This window comes from Gymnogyps californianus, chromosome 5 (assembly GCF_018139145.2).
Source record: "Gymnogyps californianus isolate 813 chromosome 5, ASM1813914v2, whole genome shotgun sequence".
NCBI lineage: Eukaryota > Metazoa > Chordata > Aves > Accipitriformes > Cathartidae > Gymnogyps > Gymnogyps californianus.
The window spans coordinates 13692170-13707722 of record NC_059475.1 but is presented as its reverse complement, the minus strand read 5'-3'; positions in this window follow the sequence as shown (position 1 = coordinate 13707722).

Below are 15553 nucleotides of genomic sequence, written 5' to 3'. Positions count from 1 at the left end.
TTGTGTTGAATCACTTAAATGAGATCATAAGCTACTATAATATATCGATTTTTTTTGCATTTCCTGGGAGGATGCCACTTGAAGGAGACAAGGTGCTTTATATTTGCTTTTAGGCATTATTTAACACCAAGTTTTACTCTTTTATGTAAAGATTCAGTTGTGTGCCGGTAACTTGATGAGCATAATTTTGTCATATCCACAGGGGTATAACATGGTCATGCAGCTCAGAGCTCTATAATATGCAGCAAGTTCTTTTATAAATTCCTGTGACCTACAAAAGACACTTTCGTATGTGAGTATCTTCAATAGATTGATCTTGCTTCCCTTAATATTTTATGACCATGCATGTTTAACAGGAAAGATCCTTATAGTGACAGTATTTTACATCCTTTAATTACGTGGTAAATATTCAAAATGCAATTCCATGGTTTCTTACAGGAAACAGTAATAGCAGTAGTAGTTACAAAAGTGAATGAAGCAAGGAATAGGTTATTCATGCCCTGCACAGAGCAGAAGACAGAGCATAGAAAGAAACAGTTGTCTTTGAACTTTCAACTAATAAAGATGTCCATGCAAGTCAAATTCGTAGCATAGCAAGTTTCTACTATCCAGGCTATATCGGACTCTTTCCCAGGAGTTTCAGTACTAAAAACATCCCTCTTCTGCAATAGCATTAGTCTAGACCTTCATGGTTTGGTTTGCTTTCAGCAAAGGGTAGTTGTTTACCTGAGCGAGCCAGCCAAAAGAGGACGAAATGCACATGTTGTTATTTTCCGCATGAATCACTGACACGGTGACTTAATTTTCAAAGAGGATGGAAAAACAACACCATGGGATTGATGTAAATCTAGCAAGAGGGGCAAAGGAATATGAATTTGCAAAGACCTAATGAACAGCTCTTCTGCAGATAGTGACTAAGTGTAGGAAATATCTGATGGCTAATGTTTTGGACCAAATGATCTACAATCATGAATTCACAATATTATATTCTCTGGAGATTTTTGTAGCACTCAGCTGGTAGACTAGAGGACAGATAACTTGCAGAAAGTTGTATTTGTCCCACAAATACTCAGTACTCCAAAATACATTCAATTCTCTTATTTGGGAAAAAACAACTGAAATAGACTGCTTATTTTGAAAACTTCAGCCAAACTGTAAGCAGAACTCATTGTCTCAAAGGTAAATGTAATCTAAGTAATAGGAAATGAAAAAAATTTTAAAAATACACAGCCCCTGTTAACCCAAAGGTAATATATAGCATCTGCTGAAAAAAAAAAGAAAAAAAGAAAAAAAGAAAAAAAGAAAAAAAGAAAAAAAGAAAAAAAGAAAAAAAGAAAAAAAGAAAAAAGAAAAAAAGAAAAAAGAAAAAAAGAAAAAAAGGAAAAAAGGAAAAAAAGGAAAAAAGGAAAAAAGGAAAAAAGGAAAAAAGGAAAAAAGGAAAAAAGGAAAAAAGGAAAAAAGGAAAAAAGAAAAAAAAGAAAAAAAGAAAAAAAGAAAAAAAGAAAAAAGAAAAAAGAAAAAAAGAAAAAAAGAAAAAAGAAAAAAGAAAAAAGAAAAAAGAAAAAAGAAAAAAGAAAAAGAAAAAAAGAAAAAAGAAAAAAGAAAAAAGAAAAAAAGAAAAAAAGAAAAAAAGAAAAAAAGAAAAAAGAAAAAAAGAAAAAAAGAAAAAAAGAAAAAAAGAAAAAAAGAAAAAAAGAAAAAAAGAAAAAAAAAAGAAAAAAAAGAAAAAAAGAAAAAAGAAAAAAGAAAAAAAGAAAAAAAAAGAAGAAAAAGAAAAAAAAGGAAAAAAGAAAGAAAGATAGATTACATAGAATGGGCCAAATCATCACGTAGCGCAAAGAGACCCCACTGTTTTTTGAGGTACCTGTACTCAACTGATATCAGTGTCAGCTGGGGAATGATGCAATTGCCAGAAGAGTCTTTTGGGTTTCAGCCCCGCAGCGTGGTGTCTCCTACAGCGAGACCCACTTGCAGGGTGGCTGTGGCAGTGTCCAATAGAAAATCTGTGACCATTTCTCTGTAAATGTTTTCTGTGCCTCTCACGTCTGCCCAACTGCTGCACCTGGGGAGTCTGTCTGAGCTGATAGACCAGAAGCACCAGCCTTATAGTTTCCATAGGAAGCTATTTTTTGTGCCCAGAGTTTCTGCTGAGCTCAGCCCTCTTGTAGCCTCCTCCAGCAGGCAATCGGCTAATGAAGCCAGCTCCTGGGAGAGGGACTAGGTGCAGACCACTCTCCTAGAGGGGGACGAAGTCCCAGGTGCCACAGCACAAATGACTCCCAGCAAACACCCACGTGCCACTGAATTTGTGCGCTACACGCAGGCAGACCAAAGCGTGTGCTTAGAAATAGGGCCATAACCGTGGTTCAGGAACCAAGCTACTGTTAGGTGTTTACATGGAATAGAAAGTGGGTCCACGAAGCAGCACATATGTTTGTCTGATAGTTGTTAAACAGGGATTTGACTGCAGATCTTCTGGGAAAAATCTAGCAGGAAAGAGCTGAGTATCTGCCTCAGTCTTGGCATGCAATAGTGCAGCTCCATTACCATTAGGGAATTGGCATATGTCTGGAATTAGGCACACTGGCAATCAAGCCACGTCTTTACAAATAACTAAAAAAAGTGAACAAACTGTTTGTTATCAAATTGATTCAGGCATCTGGGACACAGTGGGTGAATACTATTGATTATTTTCATTCAGGTTTTAAAGTGAATTTACTTTGGCCAACTGCTCTCCTTTCATATTTACTTGCCATGAACATTTGAGTGATCAAGTTTTACTAACAGAGATGTGACCTTGACCAAGTCCTTTTACCCCTTTGTGCTTCCATTTCCTCCTTCTCTCTTACCTGTCTCAGTTGTAAACTCAAATAGATTGCATCTATTAAGGTCTATATTAAGGTCTATACCTTAATTAAGTATACTGGGCCCTGTCTTGTCTGGGATCGCTCCACACAACTCTTAATACAAATCAGAATAACAATAAATTGCACAAAATGCATTTCGAAGTCTCATATATGGTGGGTGTTAGTGGGAAAGGAATTTGAAATTCAGGGGTGACATCTGAGCCAGATGCACTTGCTTTCTTGTTCATCCAAACATGTAACCCATCTGCCCAATCACGGGCACGCAGGTGAAATCGTGAATACTGAGCGTGGGCTACTTGCATCAAATTGCTTCCCAGTGAAACTGAAAAAAATGGGAAAAACACTTTTAAAAGATTTTTTAACAAAAAGTCAACATAGAACCAAATTCTGCTCTGCTCAGAGAAATTTCAAGAGCAGAAAAAAGTGACTACTTTTGTCTGATCTATTACTTGCAAATTACATATTCTGTTGCACCCCAGTGCTTTTTCAAAGCCCAGTAACCTGCTTGAGTTGCCTGGTAAGCAGACAGTTTATAAATAGAAGCAAAAATTATAATAAAAAGCTTTTTTTCATTTCTCTGGGACCAGACACATATGTGGCCTCTAGTTTCCTCTGCTACAAAGAGTCATTGCTCAAACAACAAAACTCACATAAACACTGCTTTCCTACAGACTTCTGTCATAGGTCCCTAATGTGCTCTACTATGTTAACCCAAGCTCTTTCCCCGGCCTCTGTAGTCCCGGAACACTCCAGCTCTTACCAGATCCCCTGGCTACTTCTGCTGGCTGGAGAGAAGACAGCACATACAGTAGCTGGTCTAGTTATCTACCTCCTTACTCGCCTGTGCTGAGCGGGCCATTACCAAGCAGAAGGGATAATGGTCCTGTTCCATGTCTCAGTGTGTGAGTACATATAAATTTTGCCTCCTTTTTTCTTTGGCTCCATGTTTTTCCACACAATTGCAGGAGTTAAATAACTTTAAGACCTCTCACTCATCTAGTTTTGTTGAGGCTATACAACCAGTTCAAGAATTAGTAGAGTAACCCACAGAGGGCATACCTGTATAATCCTTATTTCCACAGGAGCTCTGGCTCTGGCCTTGCAGAAGCTGTTTTGCCAAGGGCACACAGGCAGCACAGTTCTGTTCCCATAGGCGTGGGATGTCAAGCCCAGAGAACATTTCATACAGCAAAGCCACCATCTGCAACATCCCTTCCTCACCACAGGACAAGGGGGGGACAGGCAGAGAAAGACAATAGCTTATACCTCTTATGGAACAACACCAAAAGTGTGCTTTTGGGTAGCCTGAAGGATAAAAGCCCTTCTGAGCTGTAGCTGCTTAGCAGAGAAGTCCCTGAGCACCCATTCCTTGCAATTTATCACTTCTGATGGTCAGCCATTTCAGTCTTCTAGACCACTAATCTCAGTTGCTGAGATAGATCACAGTCCTGAAGGATGGCTGATCCTATATTACTTAAACCCTTCACTAACGAGGGCCAGATTCTCAGTTGCTGTAAATTGAGACAATTTCACTGAACTCACTCAAGCTAGGTAAACTTAAACCAGCTGAGGATCTGGTTTAACCAATATAACTTCTGAGTGCATTTACTGAATAATGAAAAAGAGAGAAGAATGTACTTTGTTCTTGGGGATATTTACTTTGTATTTCTTGGTTTTGTGCTGGCTTTTTCTTGGAGTATTTTTTTTTTTAGGAAGGAGGAGTGAGGTGAGAGGAATTGTTTTTGGCCTGCTCAGGAGTTGCAGAGCTGAAGCTGGGAACCAATGCAAAAGAACACTTTAATAAGTAGAGGGTGCCAAATGAAACACTGGCTTTTCTTCTGTGGATGGAGAGAGCTAAATACAATATTCATGTTACCTCAGTTTCTTCCATCGCTCCAGACAAAACCATTGCCAAGACAAAATAACCCCCTCTGCTATTGCATAAACTCTTCTTGTGCAGTTATTTGTACTAGCCAAACAGAAAGAAATTAATTCCATTTTGAGCACTGAATATGTGGCCAAAGATTTCATTATATTGTTACCGTTTGGGGCAAATATGCAGGAAGAAAAGAAAACTCTGACAGGATTTCAGACTGAAATGTACATTTAAAACTTAGCTCGTGACTTCCCACTGCCATTGTGAGGGGTTTTTTCTGGTGTTTCACCCTGGAGGCATCATGTTGTGAGTTCAGCAGGCAAGATGTTGCCATGACATATACCTCATCAGATCAAAGGCATTGCACAGAGTGCCAGGGACGGATATGATTCTTTGGACTAATTTTATTATTGTAACTCCACTGACTTCAGGGCGTTACACCAATGATGAATTTGGCTCATCATACACCAAATGAAGCTTAACATCTTTTGTTCCAAGCCTTCCTTTCTATCCACCTCCTCTGCCTACCACCTGCTATTACTCTTTGGGTATGTTTACACCACATATTGCAAACAGCCATGAGCAAGCTCTGCCCACGCTCCAATCTGACAGAAGCCATGTGATTGCATTGGCACCAAGCCTGAGCTAATAATCCCTCTCGAGAAGGATTTTTTTCAGTGAATAGCATGGGCAGGATGAGTGTACATCTACCCATGCAGTATCAACATGCCCAAAGAGTAATCTATGCTGGGAACCTCTGTACAAGTCTGGAATCTTCTCCTTCCCTCTTTCTTTTCACACACAGACTTTTTCCCATGCCCTATAAAGAGATCTCGTACCTGCGTTCATAATCCCCACAGTCAGCAAAATGCTCCTGAGTGGTACAGAGAATTACTGTTTTCATAACAGTGGTACAGAGTGCTTCAGAAGTGTTCAGTCTTAGATACTGAGCTTTCTTCTCTACCAGTTTAAACAAGTTTTTCACCCAAAGAGTTGACAAAATGATCCCGTCATTCAAATCATACCACGTCTCCCCCCCTTTCTTTCCACTGTTCCACTACTTTCCTTTGTCTTCCGCATCAACATCACTATGGCTTGTTCATGGTGCCATTCCTGCGTATGGCTCATCACCCTTTTTTGCAGTAATACCTATTATATCTCCCGAGTTCTTACTTGGCAGCTTCATCTTTTGCTTTCAAAGACCTGACAGAGCATTCTCCTGGGGTTTCACTGCTCTACCATATACTTGACCTGCACCAGGGTGAAGACAAACCTGTAAATATCACCATGACTGCAATGGTAAATAACCTGGGCCTCCACAGCGGGAAGGGAACAGTGAGATCCAGGGCCTTGTGGTGTCTGTGAGGAAGTATCACATACTTTGCATCTCTTGAAATTTATTTTCTCTGATGTAGGGAGAAGCTGGGGTTTTCATATCATGTTTTCAAACAATTTAAAGCTACCTAAACTCAGTGTTTTTTACTTTACTTTTGTTATCAGTTTAAATGAATGACCACACACCAAGATAAGCCAAGTAGTTATCCACTCCATGATGGTTTTCTACACAATCTTCAGTCATGCACTCCTGTACTTAGACACTTTGGGTTGCTCAGCAGCAGAATCAGGGCATGCTCATGGTTTCAGTACACTCTGTTATAAACTCAGGCTGAGGCTGAGCATTTACATTCCTATTTCTCTTCATGTGCATAATGAGGAAGGAGGCCCATTGCTCGGTAATATGAAACTCCCTCCTCCACCCCAAATACAAGTTAGAACCTGGAACAGTCTCAGAGCAAGAGGTACTAATTTTAACATCAATTATTTGCATACCCACACAGTATTGCTGCGTTAATGGAAGCTGAAAGAGAAGCCATCACTGTTTTTCCAGGAGCTTTACTAATAGCTTTGCAAAAATTTAGCCCATAAAGAAAAGATCCCCAATTAAACAGAAGAAGCAAAGGAATGTGACTCAAGAAAGCAGAGACAAGTAAAGAGTGTGGAAGCACATCAAGAAGATAGAAATAGGATAAACACTTTACCTTCCTCAAAACCAGCAATGAAAATACTCCAGAGATTAACATTTTGTGTGTGCATCCTCACGGCCACATTTACTATTCTTGTCAACACCTTCCACAACACTAAAAGGTTTTAAGTTCAGAAGATGCAGTATCACTTCATCTTTCTTCAAATCTGAGACGGCTAAGGAAAGACCTTGTAAAAGTTATGTGGAGTTTGTATTGGCAAAGGATTATAGAGATACCTTTCCAGAGCTTAGCAATAGCTAATGAATTGTCCATTGATGCAGGGAAAGGGAGCCAGGGAATCCAAATATCACTCTACACTCTACAACTTTTTTTTTTTTTCCCATGGGCTGCTGTTTCAAGTGAACAGCTCTACTTCACAGTGATAAAGGAAAATGATTTAAAAGCCACTTGATCTGTGTTGTCTCCATTCAAAAAGAATCTAACCTGATTTATTGTTCCTCAAATGGCTGAAAAACTACTTTGCTTAATGTCATTAAAAACCTGATATCGGCACCCAGCCCTAATAAAAGTATCGGGAACATGGTAGTAACCTACCCATAGAGGGAAAATGAAGCTGTCATTTTTCAATATAATTAAACCTGGTTTCAAAAATCCAAAGGTCTGTAATATGAATTACACTAATTACTTCTTGTGGTTTAAACATTGATTTCAATGTTAAATTTAATGGACTTAATGGATGTTGCTTTTCCCATCAGACTGGTGGCCAATGTTTGTCTTGTTTCTTGACCACTTATAGATTTCTGTTGACCCTTTAAACATATTACAATCGGCAGCCTGCTCATTCTTCGTGCATGAGAGTACTACTATTACTTTCCATGGATAATCCCAGCTTCCATGTAACCTGTCTCTTGGAGTTATTTTTGGCAGCCAAAAGCATACACAGTCCAGGAAATAGAAAAGGAGATCATTGGACTAAATTTTCAGAAATGTGCAGGCAATTAATTTTGCCTGGGCAGTATGTGAAATCCAAACAAACATTAGGAAATAGCAAAACGTGCAAAAATTCACAGGCCAATAGTGCTGCTGTTTGCTGCACACCAGTCTCTTTCCTGCATTTGTTCATTGCTTGCAGGAGCAAGGATGCTGAGCCTAGTTCTGAACTCCAACTGGTGTAAATCAGAAGCTGTTGGAATTACATCCACGGAAAATACTTTGGAGACTGGAATCAGGTTCCCTCTTGAACTTCCTGCTTATCTGGAAAACACCAAAAGCAGTGCTTGGGTTGAACAAATAAGAAATACATTACAAATAATAAACTGTGGGCTTACTGTGGACTTAATGACACAACCCCCGTGGATTTAAAGGAGAATCAGATGAGATACACTTCATGTGTGATCTATGGGAGAAAAGGACCATCTCTGTATTTGGGCTCACACCCAAAAGGCACTCTCCGAGGGTAATGGTTGATCGTGCTTTGATTCTCTTCAGGCGTTAAAATTAGTCGATGTTGTGTCCAGGCTAGACAATGTGACTTGTTCCACGGTTAAGAACACAAAGAAAGCCCAAGTTCTTCAGATCACAGAGTGTGCCTCCACATGAGTTTATAAAGCACTACCTGGGAGAGGAGGTCTAATCCCAAAGGTCCAGGTGAAAACAGTGAGGAGTGCTGGTTGCTTCATATTCTGGGAAACAAGGCCATTTACAAATAAGTACGTAAATAAAGAATTTAGGAGAGTTATTGTTCTCTTAATATCTCACAGTTGCTGAAGACATCCTAGCCTAAGGTTAAAACAACAGCAGAACGTCTGTTTTCCCACCAGACTGTTTTTAGATTTGTTGTCCACAGACAAGGGAACATTGATACCAAAAAGGAATCAATACCTTGAGATATTTGTACCATTTCTTTTTCTGCAGCAGAAACTCTAGATGCTAGATGAGAGGTAGTTGGTAAGAATGGAAGAGAAGCCTACAAATATTTATTAATTCAGTCTATCAGGAAACCTACAACTGCAGCAAAGTCAAGTAGAAGAGTTTGCTATGAGCACAGAATTGCCAGTTGTGGCTCAGGACAACAGAATTATTACACATTTATCTGTGGCAGGCTTGTTACAGTGGTGATGCCAAGGGGGAATTTTCATTCAGCAGGATGGTTTTCCTCTTTCTCTCTGTTTGTGGTATGTTCCCAAGCAAAGTTGCGCTGCTGTATTTGTCACTAGCTGTGCCTGAAACTGTAACTGGTATGACTTTTAAAAGAATAACATTAGCACAGAGGAATTCTGCCAGCACCCAAATGACTGTCCAGGGACTAAAACATGTGTGCATAAGTAAAATACATATATATTATCCGTATGTGGATTGAAAGATTTAACAGAGTCAAAACACGCAGCTCTGGGAAAATCTTGTTATGTTAAGGGCCAAGTAATCAGTATGTATAAACTACCATGATTTCATTGACACCAGTGAAGCTCTGCTGATTCACATCAGCTGAGGAGCCTTGTCTCATAAGTATGTTTTTCTTTCTGTGTGGAGTTCACTCAGCCCAGAATTAAAGAGTATGTCATAATCTCAAAGAAAAGGGAGAAGATTTTGGAAAGGTGATTTAATTCTTTCAATTTAGGAATTCAAGCCAAATTCGAACACACTGGGGATTTCTGAGCTGGATCCTACTCAATAGGGAAAACTTTTCTAGAAGTTTAGGAAAGTTTAGAAAAACTTAAAAGTCTTTGGACTGAACTGCCAGTACTGGCCTCCTAGCCAGTGTCTAATGAGAGGTGACAGAGCATGACCTATTATGTGTCAGATTTTGACTGAATGGAGAGTTTTGGTGGATGTGTACTGGCATGTGCAGCTCCTATGGAAACTCTGCAGTTTTATGATTGCATAAAGCTTTTTTATAGCTAGAAGATATTTGAGTTCATAACGTGTGCCTTTCCAGACTAGATGATAATGACATTCTTGATTATTTTCTATCTTAAGATCAAGCTGCAGAGACAACAGGTTAATAAACACTTCTCTCTCCAAAGGTAACTCTGTAAGAAAAATAATTAAGCAATGGAAGAAGTTGCAGAATATGGTGCTGTAGTCACCATTAATGGTCACAGTCCAAAATCAAACATATCCAGCCATCAAAACTCAAATCTGTTTTGACATTGGATGATGAAGATATGTTGGTCTCCTTACTCAACTTTCCTCTCCTCTTCTTTCTAGCAAGTATTGACTCCAGACACCATATTACTTTTTAGAACTACTCAGATATTTATCTAAGCAAATAAGTGCACTTCCATAGACTTATCCTTCCTCTTCCCCGTCTCTGAGCTATACATTCTAACTGGCCCATGGACTTGCCTTGGGCCTTGTCTCTGGGAAGATGGCAGCCCCTCATTCCTGCAAGGTCTCACACAGACCCTGCTCAGAGCAGCAGTGCAGATGCTCATTACCATCTCTTCCTGGGTGCATCCAATTTCCATATTACTTCTTCCTCACATTGAATACTACATTAAACTGGGGACGGGCACCCTAGAGAGAGATGTTCGAGCATTTACTTTAATCCGTCACTGAAGTAAAATACATTCTATGGAATGCTATTGGCTCTGAGAGTGCTTTGGAAGGACAGAAATTTTGTGTGCTTGTAACTAAGGAGTATGGTGCAGGCAGCTGAGCGGGGGACCAGGAGCTCTGAAATGCTGCAGCAGGACTCCTAGCCCTGTCATTAGCCCAGGAACTACTTGGAGTCAGAGCCGTGCCACTTTCTCACTTTCACCTTACTAAAATGAAGTAACTAATACCATGTTTTCTCATCTCCTTGGGCATGAGGGAGGACAGATTCTTTAAAATAATGATTTTAATTCACAGTACTTAAAAATAGGCTCTTAACTCTATATGCTGGCATCTAAATAAAAGCAGCCTGACTTTGAGAGGTGCTAAGCATTTGCACCTCCCAGCAATGTGTACACGAGCTGTTTTAAAGATCTCCAAAGATACAGATTTTCTTCCCTGCCAATACCATTTCTCTCTCCTTCAATATAATTTTATAGGCCATCCATTTTGACATCACATCAAATTAACACTAAAAACACACCTACCACTTTGGATAGAGATTTTAAGAACCCACTCTTCACAAAGCACAAGGCAGGATGCCTATTTTGTGTTACAGACAAGTTCACATTTAACTTCGAACATGTGCATAAGTCATGGAGAATTCATTTTGACTTCTGTGTTGTCCTGAACAATGACATTTTCCTGAATCAGGGACAAAGAAAGTCATTGGAAAAGCAGTGACACCAGAATAGATCAAGTAATATGCACTTTAGCAGGGGCATCTGTTTCTCTAAATGAGAGACCCCAACAGAAAAATAATAACCAAGAAGAAAATTTGTTCAGTAAGATTTGAGAAAAACAAACAGAAAAATTTCCCCCAGCTTCTCCAGATGAATTAGCCTATGGAGTCAGGAATGCTAAAGAAAAGGGATAGTGCATTGCTGTGAACTTATCTGAGCTTTTATATCTCTTCCATTAGGTAATTTTCAAGTAATGTTGATTTAGCAGTTTCAATTTCATTCAGAGGAGGCTAAACAATGTTAGATGTTAAAGTCTTCCTTTCAGGTTTGCCTTACAATTCACTATTGCTCTTTCTACTCTTAAGCCTGTGCTCCAATATATAACCAGTTATATATTCCTTATTAAAAATGTACAATGTTTCAGAAAATTGAAATAGTTTTCAAAATTGTCCCCCACTGGTAATTCTGCATTTGATTGTCAAAAATGTTAATCTTTTCTCAGGCCTGAAATTATGAGCCAGCTTTATTGGTCAAAGGCCATAATAATTTGAGCTCTTATTTTATAAACTCATTTCTGCCGAGTGATATCCTGATAGGAGCAAGAATAATAAATCACAAACATGTCCCCCAAGATTGCATTGTAAATGTCAAACTAGACAGGAAATTGTAATTAAAGAAAGGAAATTGCTACAAAGAAGCACTTGATTTTAAAATGAGCTAAGCACAGAATTTTCTAAGCATTTAATTATAGACCAATTTCAACTGACTGCTTTGCTTTTGCACTCATATTTCTTATTATAACTCTTCTACATAATAACCAAATCTCTGTGCTTACGCTAGTCAGGAGTATTACTACACAACACTGCATAAGCACGAGGATTACTAACTGTACAGGAACTATTATCACGTTTTAGTATGATGGACAGCGATATCAGAATTTTAAATCAGTGACAATCTGATTTTAACTCAGCAACCAAGTGGATATCTTTTCATAACAGCAACTGCACCTCTTGGCACCTCACTCTTAAACAAGCAGCAGGACCAGTTCTGAAACACCTGGACTGACAAACGCCAGGATGAGTGAATAATGTGGTCAGGGACAGACACTGTGCCATCACAAAAAAATCCCTGTTATCCACGAAGGCTACTGTGGTTCCTATCAATCTAGACAGAGTCTTTCACTATCATAAAAAAGGGTGCTATTCACTGGCACTCCAACATATGTAAGTCAGAAAAGAAAGGATTTAGAGAAGAAAATAATACGTTCTAGTAACACCAGACTAGCAAACCACTTAAATATACAGGTTGTTGTACGATGAGCAATTCAGGACAGCCTTTTGGAGCCCTAAGTTCTGCTATTGACCCTTTCTTTTTAATGATGTTCTGGTTCAAGAGAGTTAACAGGCCTTAAAAACCCCTCTTCCCATCTTCTCAGCCAGACCCAGGAGTTAGTCCTCAGTTGCCCAACCACCTTTTTCTACTTCTTGTCAACACCACAGTGGTATAAATGGTAGGACTGAAGTGCACAGTTCTCCTCTTTTTCTTTAGCGTAGCCTAAAACTTTATTGGAAGTAAAATATACTATATACCAGCACACTGTATCTTTTTTGATTTGAAAAGACAGATATGCAGAAAAACTTTTCTACAAGACTGAAGCTGGAGAAAATCCTGTTACACTGAATCCTTATTAGTTCCTAGCGAAATTCACTGAATACTTGACACTGCATATTTCCAGCTAGTAAGGAATAAATCAAGATGCAGATGTGATCATTTGCACCCATAAGCTGACTGCAATGGAAATATTATGCTGCTGCAGGCGCAAGATGGAATTGGATAAAGCCTAGTCAACTGGCAGATACTTACCAACCAAGGAATTTACTTGTTGCCTTGTGAATCAATATAATGACCTAAAATTTAACTACTCAAACATTTAGGAGAACAAGGTTAATAGAAGCATTCTGATCTTTTACTTTCCTAGGGAATAAAAACCATTACAGTGGATGAAAACAGTGTCACAACAGAAGCAGTATTTTCTTCAAAGTGTGGATATGTAATTGTAATGTAATGTAGTCATTATTTGGCACAGTGTCTAAAGACCTCTTAAGTAGAATGGGGTTACATTTTTAAGTATAACATGCAAACAAATACAATCTAATACGTGCATCTGATAAAATAGATGGCCTGTAGTCCAGCATAGTTTACTTGCAGATTTCATCAGTAACCAGAGTTCACGTGGAATGAGTGGACACAGAGAAACTGGTAATCTCAAGGGGGAAAAATGCACGAATTTGATTGGAAAGAGGTGTAAAGAAATAGGGCCAGTCAAAAAGATGTGTCTTGGCAAGAGAACATACGAAAAAAATCGGTGTGAAAAAAGCAGCAAATGTTTTGATGTTGCTTGTTAGGAAGAACTGTTGAATTCAAACTAAATAAAGATGTTGTGGGTCAAGTACTGTGCATCATCTTTGAGATATGTTTGTATGAAAAGGACAGAGATGGAGCATGTGTGAATAGGTAAGTGCTAAAAGAATAGGAAAAAAATAAGAGAAACCGAGAAATGAAGAGTAAGCCATTTGTGGGAATCCTATGTGGACAAGGATATAGATGGCGAAGACCAAAGGGTCCCCATAAGGAAGCAGAACCTTTGAAGAAAGGATTCCACTAAGAGGTGGAAAACCAGGCACAGAACCCAAAAGGAAGAAGGAAGCAGTGGATGTAAGGAAAAAAAAAAAGAGAACAGGTCGTATTCTTTGGTAAGGTCTGTAGCAAAAAGGCCATATTTGCCACTGTCCTAGCCAGCAGGGCACATGGCTGGATCAGCATGAATGACAGATTTGTGACTGAACAAAACCACTATTTGCTGGAGTTGGTACACTGCTCGTTTGCTGAATCTGAGTTTTGGTATAACACACCAAACAACAACAAATCAATACAGATGACATAAAATTTACTTTTTGGGTCAGGGTAAATAAATATATACCTGTTTCTATTGAGCATGATGTGAAGTAACAGTGACTGCAGAGGAGCTGAGGAAAAGGAGGATGGAGATGATGCTGTGATTGAATAAACAGCACAGAAAATAATCATGTCTGATAAAACATGCTCTTACCAGTGCACCTGGAGAATTCTCCTGCTTTACACAGAATTTTCCTCATTATTTCCTATTTCTGTTTTCCTTCATGGTTATGGCTTTGCCACTGAAGTGGCATTACTAACACTCAGCTTAAATCCTCTCAAGTTAGTTTCAAACCCAGAAGAGAGTGGCAATTTTTGCAAAATCATAAATTAAGCTTCTCAGAATGACTGAATTACCTTGTAGAGCATTTTATTACCAGCAGAGAGAGGCTGCTCTGGCCAAGCTGTAGCCTGTGTCCAGCAAGGTTCAGCCATACTATGGGGATGGTGCCAGCATTAGGGTCCGGGTGTTGATGAGATTAGGGCCAACACTTGGATGCTGCTTCAGATAAGGCTTCCTTCAGCTAAACCCAGCATTTTTGTGACTTCATCTAATTGTTATTACTTTATTTCTTGCGCATTTTTTATTTCCCCTCTACTTACATTTATTTTTTATTTCTTCCTGTGGTAAATTCAACCTAAGTCTGCTTTTATAATTTTTTTCCAGAGAGATCATTACCTGTGCTTAATTCAAGCAATACCATTAATACAACCATTTCCCTGCTTACTAGCAGTGATAGCATGGCTTAAAACAGGCAACGAGCAGTGCTGGAGATGGCAGGCAGGTGCGTTTCAGCTGCTGCTCAGGGGTGATGGCACAGGGGATTCGCAGTGCCCAAAAAGGGGCTCTGCAAATGGCAGGAGCTGCCGCCTGCCTACCCTCTCCTCTCATACTCCATCCCTGGCACCGGCCACCCCGTACAGACACACAGCACTGCCACCTGATAAGCATCTTGTCTCTTTGGAAAGCAATATTTCCTGATTACTGGTGAGCTTCTAGTGGCACAGACAAATTTATTTTGGGAAAAAGAAATACAACCTGGCATCCCACTCTTGAAAGGCTACTCACCTCACGCAAGGTTTCCATAAGAGTAAGGTCAGGGAAGTAACACATCTCTTTGACAGGAAGATAGCACAATACATTTTCTGGCTCTATTACACCGTCTCCATGCAATCTGGACACGGCATTTCATGACTAGTTTGCCTCAGTTTCTCATTTGCAAAAATGAAGATAGAAATCCTTCTCATCTGTTTGGGCTCTAAGTTCCTGGGTATAGGCACGGTCTCAAATGAGGTTTTACAGCATGCAGCCTAGCAGGAGCTATGTCTTACTGAGGGCCTTGTTCCCTTTTAATACAAACTTGAAACTTGTATTACTGAAATGCTATTTGCATTTGTCATAGTATTCATTAAGTTGTTAGAAATATCAGGTGAGACTACTAGTTATAAAATTCGCAACCAGCACCTTAATAATAATATATATCACAAGGGGGAGATGTTTAAAATGTTGTCTCTCAAGCTCTTGAGGAGTAACTCTGTTTCCGCTGCCCCCATGTAGCGCTCTCGCTCCCTCCGATTGCCAGTGTACTGGAA